Below are 17500 nucleotides of genomic sequence, written 5' to 3'. Positions count from 1 at the left end.
AGAAAAAATTAAAATGTATGCTACAAATTTAACTTCTAAATCTAAATAAAAGTTGTTTAGTGGGATTGTATCTCAAAATTATACATATATATAAGTTCAAATATGAAAATGATAAATAAACAGGGAGAGGAGACTAAACTTCCTTACAGAAGAAACCCAAATAATATCTCTCCACACTCCTCTCTCCAGAAGGCAGAGTTTAATCATTCTCCTCAACTTGAGTGTGTACTAAATTTACTGACTTGCTTCCAAAGAAGAGAGCACGGAAAGGGAAAAATAGTAATTTTACAATGGAGAAATCTGGCAAACACTAACCTAACCAACAGATTAACATAACCAGTGATAAATCATGTTGATACCACATACCCCTTGATATGATATAATGATAAGGGAACTTCACCTTATTCTTCCCCAAATCTATGAGAAAAACCTTAGACACACCCAAACTGAAGGCATTATGCAGAATATCCTCTGCAAAAACATCATGATCATCAAAAACAAGAAAAGATTGCTTTCACACACCAGAGGAGACTTGGGAAACAAGATAGCTAAATGTAATGTGGCATCCTGGATTGGGTACTGGTGAAATTTGAATTATGTCTGGAGTGTAATCAATAATAGTAAGGTACCAGTGAGGGTTTCTTAGTGCTGACAAATGTATCACAGTAATATAAGATGATAACATTAGGGATAACTAAAACTGAGTGATGGATATAGGCAGAACTCTCTGTACTATCTTTGCAACTTTTCTGTAAGTCTAAAATTATCCCAAAATAAAATTTTATTTTAAAAAAGTAAAAGCTTTCTAGTAGACTTGCTTCTCCCAGAAATGACCTTATGACAAACTTAATCCTTTCATTACCACTAAAAACATCAACCCCTGTTACTTTTGAGAATGTTGGTTATAAGAATTCCAGAAATATAAGATACAAGTATGGGTAATTACAGCAGGAAAAAAGTAAATTTCCATAGTGCATATGCAGATAGATCTAAACATATGCTGTTGTTTTGTTACTATAACATATAATAAATTAGAAAACGAATTCAGGAAATTGAGGCCAGCCTCTATTCTATGTAGCTTTCATAAGACCATAATTAATTTCTGCCCATACAGAGCATTGTAAACATCATTTCAAGAGGTTTCTGAAAAGGATCTCTAAAATTATCAGAGAATTCACATTTCAAGAGTACCTAATGAAGAAGGGAAATTAATCCTTCATATGGCTCAAGTATAAGTATTTGTTGGAATACTACTGCCTATTACTATAAAAATCATGATTCTTTGAGTGCCTACTATGTGCCGAGTAACATGCTAGGCAATTTACAAAATCATCTTTAAACTGTTTAACTTTGAAAGGTAAATGTTGTTACCTGATTTTAAAGAAGAGCAAACTAGGACTCTGGAAGACTTCGCCCAGGATGACAGCTAGTATAGGATCAAACTGGGACTCCAGCTCGACATATTGTGGAAATATGCACCAATGATAATAGGTGAGATTTAGGTAAAAAGAAGAAAAACTCTTATGACAGTAAGAGATGCTAAACACTTGGGCAATATCTAAACAATGCAGTCAATTTACATTCATTAAATAACGGAGAGAGGATGAATCTGAAATCAGAAGACACAGATTCTCCCACTCGTTCATTGCCTTTGTTTGTTTTTTTTTTTTTCTTTTTTTTCTTTTATTGTAATTATTATTATTATTATTATTATTATACTTTAGGTTTTATGGTACATGTGCCCAATGTGCAGGTAAGTTACATATGTATACATGTGCCATGCTGGTGCACTGCACCCACCAACTCGTCATCTAGCATTAGGTATATCTCCCAATGTTATCCCTCCCCCCTCCCCCCAACCCACAACAGTCCCTGAAGTGTGATGTTCCCCTTCCTGTGTCCATGTGTTCTCATTGTTCAATTCCCACCTATGAGTGAGAATATGCGGTGTTTGGTTTTTTGTTCTTGCGATAGTTTACTGAGAATGATGATTTCCAATTTCATCCATGTCCCTACAAAGGACATGAACTCATCATTTCTTATGGCTGCATAGTATTCCATGGTGTAGATGTGCCACATTTTCTTAATCCAGTCTATCATTGTTGGACATTTGGGTTGGTTCCAAGTCTTTGCTATTGTGAATAATGCGGCAATAAACATACGTGTGCATGTGTCTTTATAGCAGCATGATTTATAGTCCTTTGGGTATATACCCAGTAATGGGATGGCTGGGTCGAATGGAATTTCTAGTTCTAGATCCCTGAGGAATCGCCACACTGACTTCCACAAGGGTTGAACTAGTTTCCAGTCCCACCAACAGTGTAAAAGTGTTCCTATTTCTCCACATCCTCTCCAGCACCTGTTGTTTCCTGACTTTTTAATGGTCGCCATTCTAACTGGTGTGAAATGGTATCTCATTGTGGTTTTGATTTGCATTTCTCTGATGGCCAGTGATGGTGAGCATTTTTTCATGTGTCTTTTGGCTGCATAAATGTCTTCTTTTGAGAAGTGTCTGTTCATGTCCTTCGCCCACTTTTTGATGGGGTTGTTTGTTTTTTTCTTGTAAATTTGTTGGAGTTCATTGTAGATTCTGGATATTAGCCCTTTGTCAGATGAGTAGGTTGCGAAAATTTTCTCCCATTTTGTAGGTTGCCTGTTCACTCTGATGGTAGTTTCCTTTGCTGTGCAGAAGCTCTTTAGTTTAATTAGATCCCATTTGTCAATTTTGGCTTTTGTTGCCATTGCTTTTGGTGTTTTAGACATGAAGTCCTTGCCCATGCCTATGTCCTGAATGGTATTGCCTAGGTTTTCTTCTAGGGTTTTTATGGTTTTAGGTCTAACATTTAAGTCTTTAATCCATCTTGAATTGATTTTTGTATAAGGTGTAAGGAAGGGATCCAGTTTCAGCTTTCTACATATGGCTAGCCAGTTTTCCCAGCACCATTTATTAAATAGGGAATCCTTTCCCCATTTCTTGTTTTTCTCAGGTTTGTCAAAGATCAGATGGTTGTAGATATGTGGCATTATTTCTGACGGCTCTGTTCTGTTCCATTGATCTATATCTCTGTTTTGGTACCAGTACCATGCTGTTTTGGTGACTGTAGCCTTGTAGTATAGTTTGAAGTCAGGTAGCGTGATGCCTTCAGCTTTGTTCTTTTGGCTTAGGATTGACTTGGCGATGCGGGCTCTTTTTTGGTTCCATATGAACTTTAAAGTAGTTTTTTCCAATTCTGTGAAGAAAGTCATTGGTAGCTTGATGGGGATGGCATTGAATCTGTAAATTACCTTGGGAAGGATGGCCATTTTCATGATATTGATTCTTCCTACCCATGAGCATGGAATGTTCTTCCATTTGTTTGTATCCTCTTTTATTTCCTTGAGCAGTGGTTTGTAGTTCTCCTTGAAGAGGTCTTTCACATCCCTTGTAAGTTGGATTCCTAGGTATTTTATTCTCTTTGAAGCAATTGTGAATGGGAGTTCACTCATGATTTGGCTCTGTTTGTCTGTTATTGATGTATAAGAATGCTTGTGATTTTTGCACATTGATTTTGTATCCTGAGACTTTGCTGAAGTTGCTTATCAGCTTAAGGAGATTTTGGGCTGAGACAATGGGGTTTTCTAGATATACTATCATGTCATCTGCAAACAGGGACAATTTGACTTCCTCTTTTCCTAATTGAATACCCTTGATTTCCTTCTCCTGCCTAATTGCCCTGGCCAGAACTTCCAACACTATGTTGAATAGAAGTGGCGAGAGAGGGCATCCCTGTCTTGTGCCAGTTTTCAAAGGGAATGCTTTCAGTTTTTGCCCATTCAGTATGATATTGGCTGTGGGTTTGTCATAAATAGCTCTTATTATTTTGAGATACGTCCCATCGATTCCTAATTTATTGAGAGTTTTTAGCATGAAGGGTTGTTGAATTTTGTCAAAGGCCTTTTCTGCATCTATTGAGATAATCATGTGGTTTTTGTCTTTGGTTCTGTTTATATGCTGGATTACATTTATTGATTTGCGTATATTGAACCAGCCTTGCATCCCAGGGATGAAGCCCACTTGATCATGGTGGATAAGCTTTTTGATGTGCTGCTGGATTCTGTTTGCCAGTATTTTATTGAGGATTTTTGCATCAATGTTCATCAAGGATATTGGTCTAAAATTCTCTTTTTTTGTTGTGTCTCTGCCAGGCTTTGGTATCAGGATGATGCTGGCCTCATAAAATGAGTTAGGGAGGATTCCCTCTTTTTCTATTGATTGGAATAGTTTCAGAAGGAATGGTACCAGCTCCTCCTTGTACCTCTGGTAGAATTCGGCTGTGAACCCATCTGGTCCTGGACTTTTTTTGGTTGGTAAGCTATTGATTATTGCCATAATTTCAGCTCCTGTTATTGGTCTATTCAGAAATTGAACTTCTTCTTGGTTTAGTCTTGGGAGGGTGTATGTGTTGAGAATTTATCCATTTCTTCTAGATTTTCTAGTTTATTTGCATAGAGGTGTTTGTAATATTCTCTGATGGTAGTTTGTATTTCTGTGGGATTGGTGGTGATATCCCCTTTATCATTTTTTATTGCATCTATTTGATTCTTCTCTCTTTTTTTCTTTATTAATCTTGCTAGCGTTCTATCAATTTTGTTGATCCTTTCAAAAAACCAGCTCCTGGATTCATTTATTTTTTGAAGGGTTTTTTGTGTCTCTATTTCCTTCAGTTCTGCTCTGATTTTAGTTATTTCTTGCCTTCTGCTAGCTTTTGAATGTGTTTGCTCTTGCTTTTCTATTTCTTTTAATTGTGATGTTAGGGTGTCAATTTTGGATCTTTCCTGCTTTCTCTTGTGGGCATTTAGTGCTATAAATTTCCCTCTACACACTGCTTTGAATGCATCCCAGAGATTCTGGTATGTTGTGTCTTGGTTCTCGTTGGTTTCAAAGAACATCTTTATTTCTGCCTTCATTTCGTTATGTACCCAGTAGTCATTCAGGAGCAGGTTGTTCAGTTTCCACGTAGTTGAGCGGTTTTGAGTGAGATTCTTAATCCTGAGTTCTAGCTTGATTGCACTGTGATCTGAGAGACAGTTTGTTACAATTTCTGTTCTTTTACATTTATTGAGGAGAGTTTTACTTCCAAGGATATGGTCAATTTTGGAATAGGTGTGGTGTGGTGCTGAAAAAAATGTATATTCTGTTGATTTGGGGTGGAGAGTTCTGTAGATGTCTATTAGGTCTGCTTGGTGCAGAGCTGAGTTCAATTCCTGGGTATCCTTGTTGACTTTCTGTCTCGTTGATCTGTCTAATGTTGACAGTGGGGTGTTAAAGTCTCCCATTATTAATGTGTGGGAGTCTAAGTCTCTTTGTAGGGCACTCAGGACTTGCTTTATGAATCTGGGTGCTCCTGTATTGGGTGCATATATATTTAGGAGAGTTAGCTCTTCTTGTTGAATTAATCCCTTTACCATTATGTAATGGCCTTCTTTGTCTCTTTTGATCTTTGTTGGTTTAAAGTCTGTTTTATCAGAGACTAGGATTGCAACCCCTGCCTTTTTTTGTTTTCCATTTGCTTGGTAGATCTTCCTCCATCCTTTTATTTTGAACCTATGTGTGTCTCTGCACGTGAGATGGGTTTCCTGAATACAGCACACTGATGGGTCTTGAGTCTTTATCCAATTTGCCAGTCTGTGTCTTTTAATTGGACCATTTAGTCCATTTACATTTAAAGTTAATATTGTTATGTGTGAATTTGATCCTGTCATTATGATGTTAGCTCGATGTTTTGCTCGTTAGTTGATGCAGTCTCTTCCTAGTCTCAATGGTCTTTACATTTCGGTATGATTTTGCAGTGGCTGGTACCGGTTGTGCCTTTCCATGTTTAGCGCTTCCTTCAAGAGCTCTTTTAGGGCAGGCCTGGTGGTGACAAAATCTCTCAGCATTTGCTTGTCTGTAAAGTATTTTATTTCTCCTTCACTTATGAAGCTTAGTTTGGCAGGATATGAAATTCTGGGTTGAAAATTCTTTTCTTTAAGAATGTTGAATATTGGCCCCCACTCTCTTCTGGCTTGTAGGGTTTCTGCCGAGAGATCCGCTGTTAGTCTGATGGGCTTCCCTTTGATGGTAACCCGTCCTTTCTCTCTGGCTGCCCTTAACATTTTTTCCTTCATTTCAACTTTGGTGAATCTGACAATTATGTGTCTTGGAGTTGCTCTTCTCGAACAGTATCTTTGTGGCGTTCTCTGTATTTCCTGAATCTGAATGTTGGCCTGCCTTGCTAGATTGGGGAAGTTCTCCTGGATAATATCCTGCAGAGTGTTTTCCAACTTGTTTCCATTCTCCCCATCACTTTCAGGTACACCAATCAGACGTAGATTTGGTCTTTTCACATAGTCCCACATTTCTTGGAGGCTTTGCTCGTTTCTTTTTATTCTTTTTTCTCTAAACTTCCCTTCTCGCTTCATTTCATTCATTTCATCTTCCAGGGCTGATACCCTTTCTTCCATTTGATCGCATCGGCTCCTGAGGCTTCTGCATTCTTCACGTAGTTCTCGAGCCTTGGTTTTCAGCTCCATCAGCTCCTTTAAGCACTTCTCTGTATTGGTTATTCTAGTTATACATTCTTCTAAATTTTTTTCAAAGTTTTCAACTTCTTTGCCTTTGGATTGAATATCCTCCCGTAGCTCGGAGTAATTTGATCGTCTGAAGCCTTCTTCTCTCAGCTCGTCAAAGTCATTCTCCGTCCAGCTTTGTTCCGTTGCTGGTGAGGAACTGCGTTCCTTTGGAGGAGGAGAGGTACTCTGGTTTTTAGAGTTTCCAGTTTTTCTGCTCTGTTTTTTCCCCATCTTTGTGGTTTTATCTACTTTTGGTCTTTGATGATGGTGATGTACAGATGGGTTTTTGGTGTGGATGTCCTTTCTGTTAGTTTTCCTTCTAACAGACAGAACCCTCAGCTGCAGGTCTGTTGGAGTACCTGGCCGGCCGTGTGAGGTGTCAGTCTGCCCCTGCTGGGGGGTGCCTCCCAGTTAGGCTGCTCGGGGGTCAGGGGTCAGGGACCCACTTGAGGAGGCAGTCAGCCCGTTCTCAGATCTCCAGCTGCGTGCTGGGAGAACCACTGCTCTCCTCACAGCTGTCACACAGGGACATTTAAGTCTGCAGAGGTTACTGCTGTCTTTTTGTTTGTCTGTGCCCTGCCCCCAGAGGTGGAGCCTACAGAGGCAGGCAGGCCTCCTTGAGCTGTGGTGGGCTCCACCCAGTTCAAGCTTCCAGGCTGCTTTGTTTACCTAAGCGAGCCTGGGCAATGGCGGGCGCCCCTCCCCCAGCCTCGCTGCCGACTTGCTGCTTGATCTCAGACTGCTGTGCTAGCAATCAGCGAGACTCCGTGGGCGTAGGACCCTCTGAGCCAGGTGCGGGCTATACTCTCCTGGGGCACCGTTTCCTAAGCCCGTCGGAAAAGCACAGTATTCGGGTGGGAGTGGCCCGATTTTCCAGGTGCGGTCTGTCACCTCTGGAAGGGGAACTCCCTGACCCCTTGTGCTTCCCGAGTGAGGCAATGCCTCGCCCCTGCTTCGGCTGGCGCACGGTGCGCTCACCCACTGACCTGCGCCCACTGTCTGGCACTCCCTAGTGAGATGAACACGGTACCTCAGATGGAAATGCAGAAATCACCCGTCTTCTGCGTCGCTCGCGCTGGGAGCTGTAGACCGGAGCTGTTCCTATTCGGCCATCTTGGCTCCTCCCCCCGCCTTTGTTTGTTCATTTGTGCATTCAGGCATGTAACAAGTGTAAGCAGGACATGTAGGCTTGGGTTTTCCAAATTCAAGTCCCAGCTCTTGTCCTTTCTAACTGTATGACTAAGCTGGTCACTTATCCTAAAATTCAGTTTATCATTTATAAAATGCAATCGTAACATTTGCCTTAGCTATGTCAGAGCTATTTATGTGTCCAATAAATATATATCAAAACTTCTTATCAACTATAAAGTTCTATTGAAATGTTTTACGTGTTAGCTACAAAATTCCTTGATACCCTCTCAACCCTAGAGTCACAAGGAAATGGTAGGTACATCATCAACAAAATATTCACCTCAAGTCAACAAATATTTATGGATGTATCTAGGCAATGAACCAAGACAAGGAACATTGAGCCCAAGAAAAATTAGTCCTGTATTGATTATATAAAACATCTTCTCAGACTGAAAAACAAAAACAAGAAATTGGAGATTAGGTGGCTTAGTGAAGAAGACAAAGCATTTACCTACACATAATAATCAGTTTTAGCAAGAGTAAGTTAGGTAATCCCCTTTAAAATACAAAGGTTAGCTTGTATACAATGACATCACAGATCAACTATAATCCAAGAGGCCAAGATATAGGTCCTGAATGAAGCAGAAATTATCTACAATCTACTCTACGTGTTGTATTTTATGTTCTTGCAAAGAAAATAGCTCATATTGTCTGCATATTTTTATCTGGCTAATGAAAAATTACTATTCATATTTTCCAAGAATGTTGTTCATCAAGCTTCTTAAGCAAAATAGTATTAATAACTCTAAAATAAGAGCTATAAAGTGAAGCACAAAAGAAAAACTTCGTATCATCTCATTCTTAAATATATTAGCATCTTCTCATGAATAAGAAGAAAAGTGGAATTCCTAAATTCTCAAACCGTGACGTAATATTGGTTTTATTGATTCTCTGTACAATTTGTAGGAGTACCCAATCATTATTTTGACAGTTTTATCATAAAGTAATAGACTTCCTTTTAGATAATTGCAGTTACCACATTGAATTTCAACCTTCCATAGGATTTCTTCCTAGATACAGCTTTACTGTCTGTCCTAGATCACATTACTTTCTTTTTATAGCTGTACACACAAAGCGTTTTAGGTGCTACACCTAATTATGTCAGCACAATAACAATTTAAAAGCTCATGATTAAGAAATAAAGGTTAAGCACTCATATGTTAAGGCTCCTTTTTACAAAGACAGTGCTATGTGACATAAGTAAATGAATTACACAAGCACTTAAAAGTGTGTTGGAGGATTACAAAAAATAAGAGCTCTTTTTGGGTAAATTGGGGAATTTGATGAGTTTGTCCAGGCAAGAACATTTGTTACCTACAGTATTGACTTTCAAGCTTTCTGACTCATGAAAATGATTTGCCACATAACTAACTTTCAGAAGACAAAACTGTGCTATAAAATACATTTTTTCCAAAGGGGAGTAGTTGAACATAATTGTGAGGAGCACAGGCTCTGGAATCACATTGTCACTGCTCACTGCATGACCTGCAGCAAATCACTTAAGCTCTGGGTACCTCGGTTGCCTCATCTGTAGATGGGGATAATACTACTACTTGACTTATAAAGTTGTTATGAGGAATAAATATCCAAGTAGGTAAAGCACCTAGAAAGTACTTGGTATATAATATGTGCATGTAAGTGTCAAATTTTATTATCATTGCTTATTTGAACTGCCTTAAGCAGCTAATAACCAAATAAGGACATGAGAAAGCATTAAAACTGACAGCTCATCAAAGACAGTGCATGGAGGTGGCAGAAACATAATGGGAACCAAGAAATGAGCTATTCAAGGAATAGGGAAGTTTGGGGCATTCTAACCCAGGAGAAAAAGAAAACTGAAAGTGCAGAAGTACTTTGCAGGAAGAATGAATTAGGCTAAAAGGAAATCTAAATACAGAGGTCAAAATTGGTGTCTAAGGATGAAAATCAAATGGGAGAACATAACACAATTAAACAGAGATCCATACGATAGGCACAATATAACCAAGAACATTGTTCTGACAATCTTGCAGTCTCTGGCAAATGTGTATGTATAGTGAGGGGAAGGGGTAAGTGTTAGCAGGGATGGGATACAGAAAAAGATCAGTAGACTGCAGAAGGGAACACCTACAAAGAGACTAGGTTTAACGGCAAATCAACTTAGCTGTAAAATCCCCTGAAAATACCAGCCATGATGATTCTCAGTCTAGTACATTTCATCAGTGAGAGTAGAGGAGAATTACTTGATTTTTGTATTCCATAACTTCCACAATTCCACTCAATAATTATGAAACTGTCAGAAAAAAAGACTTTGTGTCTGATAGGCTCAGGCAAAAATTCTATCCCCTAGTAAATTTACCTGATTTTTTAAAAGAAGTAAAATAACAACAGCCCTTTATTAAAAAGAGCAAAGATACAATATAATTTGGCATCCACAGTAACTACTTCCCTTAAGATAAACAAAAAGTACTTCCATTAAGTTATTGTATTTCTAAAGAAGAAAAACAAATCTGCATGATTCTTCAATAAATATCCTGGAATAACCAAAAATGTCAAGTCAATATCCCATACAAACCCTAAGATAAGAAATATAAACTAAAAAGAGGGTTTTTCTTATGTATCAATATATGTAAATGAAAGTATGTTTTGAAGTTCTAAGAAAATTCCACTGCATTATAAATATAAAAATAACTTTCTTTAAACAGAAAAAAAAATTATATGAAATCAGGATTGCACCAGAAAATTTAGCATACATAAGCACTATACATTATGAACCATTTTTGACTTCCATAGTCTTCTTAAGACAAAAGCTCCAGTGGTGGTGGGAAAGACCATTTCTGTCCAAATGAAACAACATAGGTCATCAATCCTTGATTCTGTGTGTCTCTTCAGGTTCTGGATAAACCCTGCAATCTCTTTGGACCTTCCTCAACTACTCTTTCACCATCCTCTTTCTCTATCCTAACAACCTGTTCACTGATCAGGTTGCTTTTCGTATATTTAAATTTTCTTCACGAGTTGAGAAAAATAAAAGGGGAAGAACATTAACCAGTAAAGGTTTTCTATAGTAAGCAGGATTTATAAGCTCAGTAAAATATCAACATTAACAGCCAAGGTAGATTATTTTTGAATTTCAAGAAACCATCCTCTGCTGTACCCACAATCATGGGTTACAGACTACACTTTACACTATAAAGCATAGTTGAAATCTAATTTCCAACACGGAGCTTCTTGAATGACAAAATCTTTCAATACAATTATTATCATTAATATTTATCACACAATGCATGTACTCTTATATGTCTTCTCCAAACTAGTGAAAATAAGTTATTTTCTCATTTCACCAGTAGTAAAAAGCAAGTCTACAAACAGATACAAGAAAATGCCTAACCAAAGATACAACTTTTTATCAATAAAAGCATAGATTCCAAAATAAGTTCATTCCTACTCCTAGAATTTCATCTGAATTGTCTAGATCAACACATTTCAAAGGATAAAATATGATACAATGGAGCTTTCAAGAAATTGAAAACATAGCACCATGCAGAAGCTTTAAAAGTTTGTTAACTAAGACTTTCTTTATGTTTTAATATTTTACAAGAATATAAAAAGCACCCTCATGCAGTGCATAAGGAAACAATATTTCCCTCTTAATAAATGTGTAATCAGGCTGGGCGCGGTGGCTCAGGCCTGTAATCTCAGCACTTTGGGAGGCTGAGGCGGGCGGATCACGAAGTCAGGAGATCGAGACCATCCTGGCTAACATGGTGAAACCCCGTCTCTATTAAAAATACAAAAAATTAGCCGGCCATGGTGGTGGGCGCCGGTAATCCCAGCTACTCGGGAGGCTGAGGCAGGAGAGTGGCGTGAACCCGGGAGGCAGAGCTTGCAGTGAGCCGAGAACGTGCCACTGCACTCCAGCCTGAGCAACAGAGCGAGACTCTGTCTCAAAAAAAAAAAAAAAAAAAGTGTGATCAATAAACAGGAGGCTTGCGAACAGTTGGAAGCATTACCCTCTAAAATGAGCTAGAGAAGCTCAATGTATTCACTTCTCAATAAGGTATTAATTCTTGAAATATGTAGGTATCATGCAAATGAAAATTTAATCATTAATAATTTTGTGGATTAAATAAACACTTGAATAATTAAGAATCAAATGAGGGTTCACAAGTAGAATGCGAAGTGCTTCCTCCTATTTGAAATTGCTTGGAAAAACCATTCCGTTTATACCTGATTCACAAATCTAAATATGGGGCTCTGAGAAAGAAGCCCACATTTCCACATTTATAAAACTCTTCTATAAACTATGGTCTGGAACCTGAATTTCACAGCCTGAAGTGAATTCCATTTTTTTCCTTCTCTCATTCAAAGCAACTCTTATTCCTCTTAGCATGAGATACCCAACTTTTAAATCTCAGATGCATCCTGGGTTCCTTTTACTTCCTCACTACCAGTATCCAGTAAATTGCCATGTCTACAGACTTTATTTCCTTTATTACTTTCATTGTAAACCCTAGTTCAGACCTAAAGTTTGCTAAAGATAATGCAATAGCTTATTAGTCGGTCTTTCTCACTACACGCAGAATTACCTTACTTCAATACATTTTACAGTGTTCCTGGATCATCTTCAACCTTGGTTCTTAACTGTGGTCAACAACACATGGTTCTGTGTCATGATCTGTTACAAAGTGAGCTGCAAGTTATTTATAACTAATACCAAATCTATTTAAAAGTACTTTTAAATAAATGAGAGTTGATTTAGTTATTTGTGTAATAGTACTCTCCTTCGGTTTTATTCCAATTTGCTTTCTTGAGTGGAAGAGAGGTGGTGGAGTTACAGGAAAGTGCTAGGAATTACACAAATCCTGGTTATCTCACAGTTCAGCACAATGATGGTGGAAGGGGAAGCAAACACATCCTTCTTCACATGGCGGCAGGAAGGAGAAGTGCCAAGCAAAGAGGGAAGAGCCCGTATAAAACCATCAGATCTTGTGAGAACTCACTCACTATTACAAGAACAAAAGCATGGGGGTAACTGCCCCCCATGATTCAATTACCTCCTACCAGGTCCCTTCCACAACACGTGGGGATTATGGGGAACTACAATTCAAGATGAGATTTGGTGGAGACACAGCCACACCTTATCAGATATCTTCCGTATCTGTCTTGTTGAAAAGCACTGCCATAAAAAACTAAATAAAAGCTCTCATCATGTCACTCTGCTATTCAGAACCAACAGTGGCTTCCCATTCCCTGTTAATTTAAATATAAATACCTAGGTCTGGATTTCAATATCTTCTATCATATAACCCCAACTGAATTTGTCCAACTTTAATTCCCACTAAGATTGTACATACAAACTTTCCTTTTTTCATAGAGTTCTCTGTCTTAAATTATCTTCTCTTGAAGCCTCAATCCATGAGGCTTCCTCTAATTCTACAAACTAGAACACATCTCTTCTTTGACTCCTTTCAAAGAGATGTTTTTACCTCTAAAGGCACGGACAGGATCATAAGGTGGGCATCCCAAATCTGAAAATCTGAAATCTGAAATGCTCCATAAATGTTTTGAACATTTCAAAGGAAATGCTCATTGGAGCATTTTGGATTTTGGATTTTTGATGCTCCTCCAGTAAGTATAATGAAAATATTTCAAATCCAAAAAAAAAAATCTAAAATCTGAAACACTTCTGGTCCCAGACATTTCAGATAAGGGATACTCAATTTGTGTTAGGTACACACATGACACATTCCACTAAACTATGAGTTCTTTGATGAGTTTTATCCTTTCTTCCATCCACTGCAGCACCTAACATAGTGCCTGGAATATAGCTAGGATTCAAACAGCTCTCGACAATCTGCAGAGGAATGAAGAATATGAATTCCAAAGGAATTAATATCCACTTATTGTTAGAAAGGGACCACTCAAAGTCTAATCAGATCTAGACACCTACTGGATGCTTTCTCATACTTTCTTCTATTAAACTCAGGTTTTGAAGATGATTATACCATCTTTTGATGGCCTAGCATACTGGCAAAAGGTATAAACCAGTTTGTTTGAAAACTAAAATTAAGCTCATTCAAAAAGTAAGAACAAAATTTAGTAATCCCATCAGGGAAATCATAATCCCATTCTGGTGTGTGTGTGGAGGCAGGGATTATACACATTATGTTGAAAAGGACACCCCCTTAAGAAAATAAAGAGGAACTCTACAAAACATTCATCTTTACGGCAAATTACATTCAACTGTATGGCTCAGTTTCAAATGATGTGACTATTAACCTTGGTCTATCCCAAAGCCAGAAAGATTATACAGCAATATGAAAGAAAGCAAAGGCAAGCTGTATAAAATCTCCAGGACATAAGCAAAAACATCAGTTTATAATGAGGATTGAGGTATTTTCTCAATGGTTCTTCAGAAATTTTAATCTGCCTTATATTCAGACTTAGGAGCAGTAAACATGGTCGATTTACAATTTTATTGTAATGTCAACCTCCCTATTAATAATAGTGTTCACCTTATAAGTTATAGAGGATTGATTTTCATAAAAGGACTGAACATTTAGTTAGACAATTTTATCCTGTTTAAGGATATTTCCATTATCATAACTACTCATAAAATTTTCATTAACAGTTTTCTATACTTAGAGTTTTCATTAACAGAGTTTTTCTATAATGCTCCTAGTAGAAAGTCACCATTATTAGTGTGAAACTTACTCATTTACTCATCACTCACTCACACATTTAACATTTGAAAGTTAATAGGGAGCAGGACCTGTGCTAAAATCAGGGAGCATTGAACAATAACAAAAAAACAGGTAAAATCACTAGCATTCTTGTAAAAGTTAAGATGGAAAGGTGATCCCAGGGGTGGATTATAAAACATGGGATTAAAATTTAGCCTTCCTTAAGCAACTCAGTCCATAACTGGTCAGCACTTTCCAGTTATACTCTCAGTGCAATTAGAAAACATGGTATAAAACAGAAAAATATGTATTTTGATACTTTGATACTTAAATGATTTGTTAAAAATATAACAACTCACTTTAAAAAAAAAACATATCCAAACAGAGTCTCCCTATTACTTATTATTAATCATAATGTTGTTGGTAATAACCTCTGCTAGGAAGAAAGGCTACTGAGTGGGGTAGGGTTCAATCACTTGGATTGATGGCATGATGAGTGAAGAGCTCTTTATCTCCTGCTTTTACCCAGGTCTGTGATGTGACAGGAAAACCTGCAACGCTAGTCTAAAAGCATTTCCCCAACAATTATTCTAACTGCTACTTTATTCAGTGTAATGCAATAAAAAGAGTTGTTGACAAGGAGCTGGAAGCCTTGAGTGTGAGCACCAGCTCGGCCATCTACTTCACACCCTTTGCTACCACTCCATTTACAACTCACCTGTACACTGGCCTCATATGCTCCACCCACCTCCCTGGGTGATTTCGAGGCCACAGAAAACCAGAGATGCTAACTACTCTCTCCCAGAACAGCCTGACTTCAGATTTCATGAGGAAGAGAAAATGGCACAACATGGATAAACTTCCTCCTGTCTAATTTGGGAGGAAGAAAAATAATTCAATTGAACAGATGAAACTTGGAATCTGGGTTCTAGGACCAGCTTTATGTAGTAATAATCATAGGATGATGGCCAAGGCACTTATACTCAGTCCCTGTAGAGCTCAACTCAAAATATCTATCCTATCAGTACACTAGTTTTGTTGTGAGGCTAAGCAACAGTACAACACAAAAGTAGTCTAAAAGGCTATAGAACATTATTTAATCAGGAGCAATAACAAAATGTGTACAACAAAATTGTTTGTCATCACAAGAGCCACTCAGGTTTCTCTTTAACTACTGAGACACTAGACAGAATGTATATACCATATCCTAAAAATTATCACGTGAGAAACTCAACAATACTCCTTAAAGTGGATAGTCCTAAAGTATACGTTATCAAAATTACATGGCTTATATGTCCCACGCTATTAGCTATACCTTTTCACAGAAGTAAAAACAATTTAAAACTGAGCATTGATCTAATGAAAGTAATAGTAAATACACAGTACAATCCACTCCCAAAAGAATAGGGTTTTTTTTGCCTGATTTCTAGTTTTAAGAGGAAAAAATTAAAAATACAAGCCAAGACTGAGACTTGCAGCTCATTAAAGCTGAGGTGATTTCCCCTATATAGAATTCTATTGATCTCCATAGTCCACACTAGACAAAAAGTGTGGTCAGGGAAGGGGGTGATGGATGCCTCTGCCAATAGCACTGAACAAACCTGTTAGCTAATTGCTACCAAAGACAATTATCCCCACATTGTTCCATAATGGAAACACATTACAAAACTCTAATATACACACAGGGAAATTTGATGATTTGACTGCGCAGCCATGTGCATTGAATTTCATTGCCAAAGGCCAGCCAGGCCCATGCTCTGAAGGGGAAGAAAGTGTCAGAATATAAGCCACAGTAACTTAAAGCTCTTTAAGAAAAAAAAAAAAAAAGAAAGAAAAGGAATGAAAAAGAGGGAATGAAAAAGACAAAGAAAAGAAAGGAAGATAACCTAGCACCATCAGCAGATTAATTGACTTCTACAACCTGGCATTAATTTTAACATTTTCTGTCACTTTTTGAAATGATAAACCCTCAATTACGGTTTGTCACATAGTCATAAAAGATTTTTGAAACCATTTTCTGTCCAGAGAAATATTTTAATACAGCGTTTCTGACTGGCAGTCAGCCTACTGGCAAACATGGAGTTAAAAAGGTGCCTTCACAATAGCCTAGTATGATGATTAAAAATAACATCAAATATCTGTCATGATTTTACTCAGGAAAAAAAAAAAAACAACCTGACTCTGTAACAACTCACAGTAAAACAACCATTAACCCAACCAATTATAAAAGAAAAAGCTTCAAAATAGTGTTATTTGATTGTACATAATCATAGTGTAATTCAAGCATACAATATTTACATTTGCCTCCTTTCCAAGAAGCCACATTCTTGAAATACCCTTTTCTTGATATGTTTCTAAATATGCTCATGTCCTTCTCCAGTGTATTCATGCAAGACATTTAATCCTAGCATTGGAATTATAGGATTCTGATATACAGTATACATCAAAATTATATTCAGTACTATTTAACTCTGCTGTATAAAACGGTACAAAATAAAAAGAAAAATGTACTGAAGATGTGCCAGTGTTATAAAGATAAATTAATGGCTACAAAATTTATGATCAACCTATTAACTTCATAACTCACAAGTCAATGAATTCTGTTTTACTGTGTTTGATACTGCTCTATATAGGCCAGTCTACCTGCTTCAGACTATGCTGACTACTATTTTGACAAGACCTGGATAGCAGTAGGTCCAAAGCAATCAGAAGGTTGACTTTGACAAATGGCGGTGCTGCGGCGAAGTTGAAAATAACACACATCCACTTTAATCTCTTTCTTGATTAAATCGAAACCATACCATTCTGACATCATGTGATTTGCTCATGAAGCATCACTGCAGGTTACTTTGGAGGCTACATCTATTGAAATGATATTGAATTTTTAGGGGAAGTACTTAATTCATTCAAATGAAACCTTCACAAGGTAACTGGGCCACCAGTCACTGATAACTGCAGATTCAAAGAAAATCAAAGGGAAAAAATCCCTGACAAAATATAAAAAAATAAAAATCCAACATGTACTACTGAATGATATTTTAGTAGGTATTATC

At 37.5% G+C, this 17500-nt stretch overlaps 1 protein-coding gene across 12 annotated transcripts in view; it reads right to left on the bottom strand.

Moving 5' to 3' along the window:
* Positions 1 to 17500, bottom strand: part of CDIN1 (CDAN1 interacting nuclease 1) — a 274755-nt gene that overhangs the window by 178121 nt on the left and 79134 nt on the right. The gene's annotated exons all lie outside the window — the stretch shown is intronic.

Source organism: Pongo pygmaeus, chromosome 16, assembly GCF_028885625.2.
Source record: "Pongo pygmaeus isolate AG05252 chromosome 16, NHGRI_mPonPyg2-v2.0_pri, whole genome shotgun sequence".
In the NCBI taxonomy this organism is placed as follows: Eukaryota; Metazoa; Chordata; class Mammalia; order Primates; family Hominidae; genus Pongo; species Pongo pygmaeus.
Note: the sequence above shows the minus strand (reverse complement) of the source record. Positions and strands in the feature narration are given on the sequence as shown.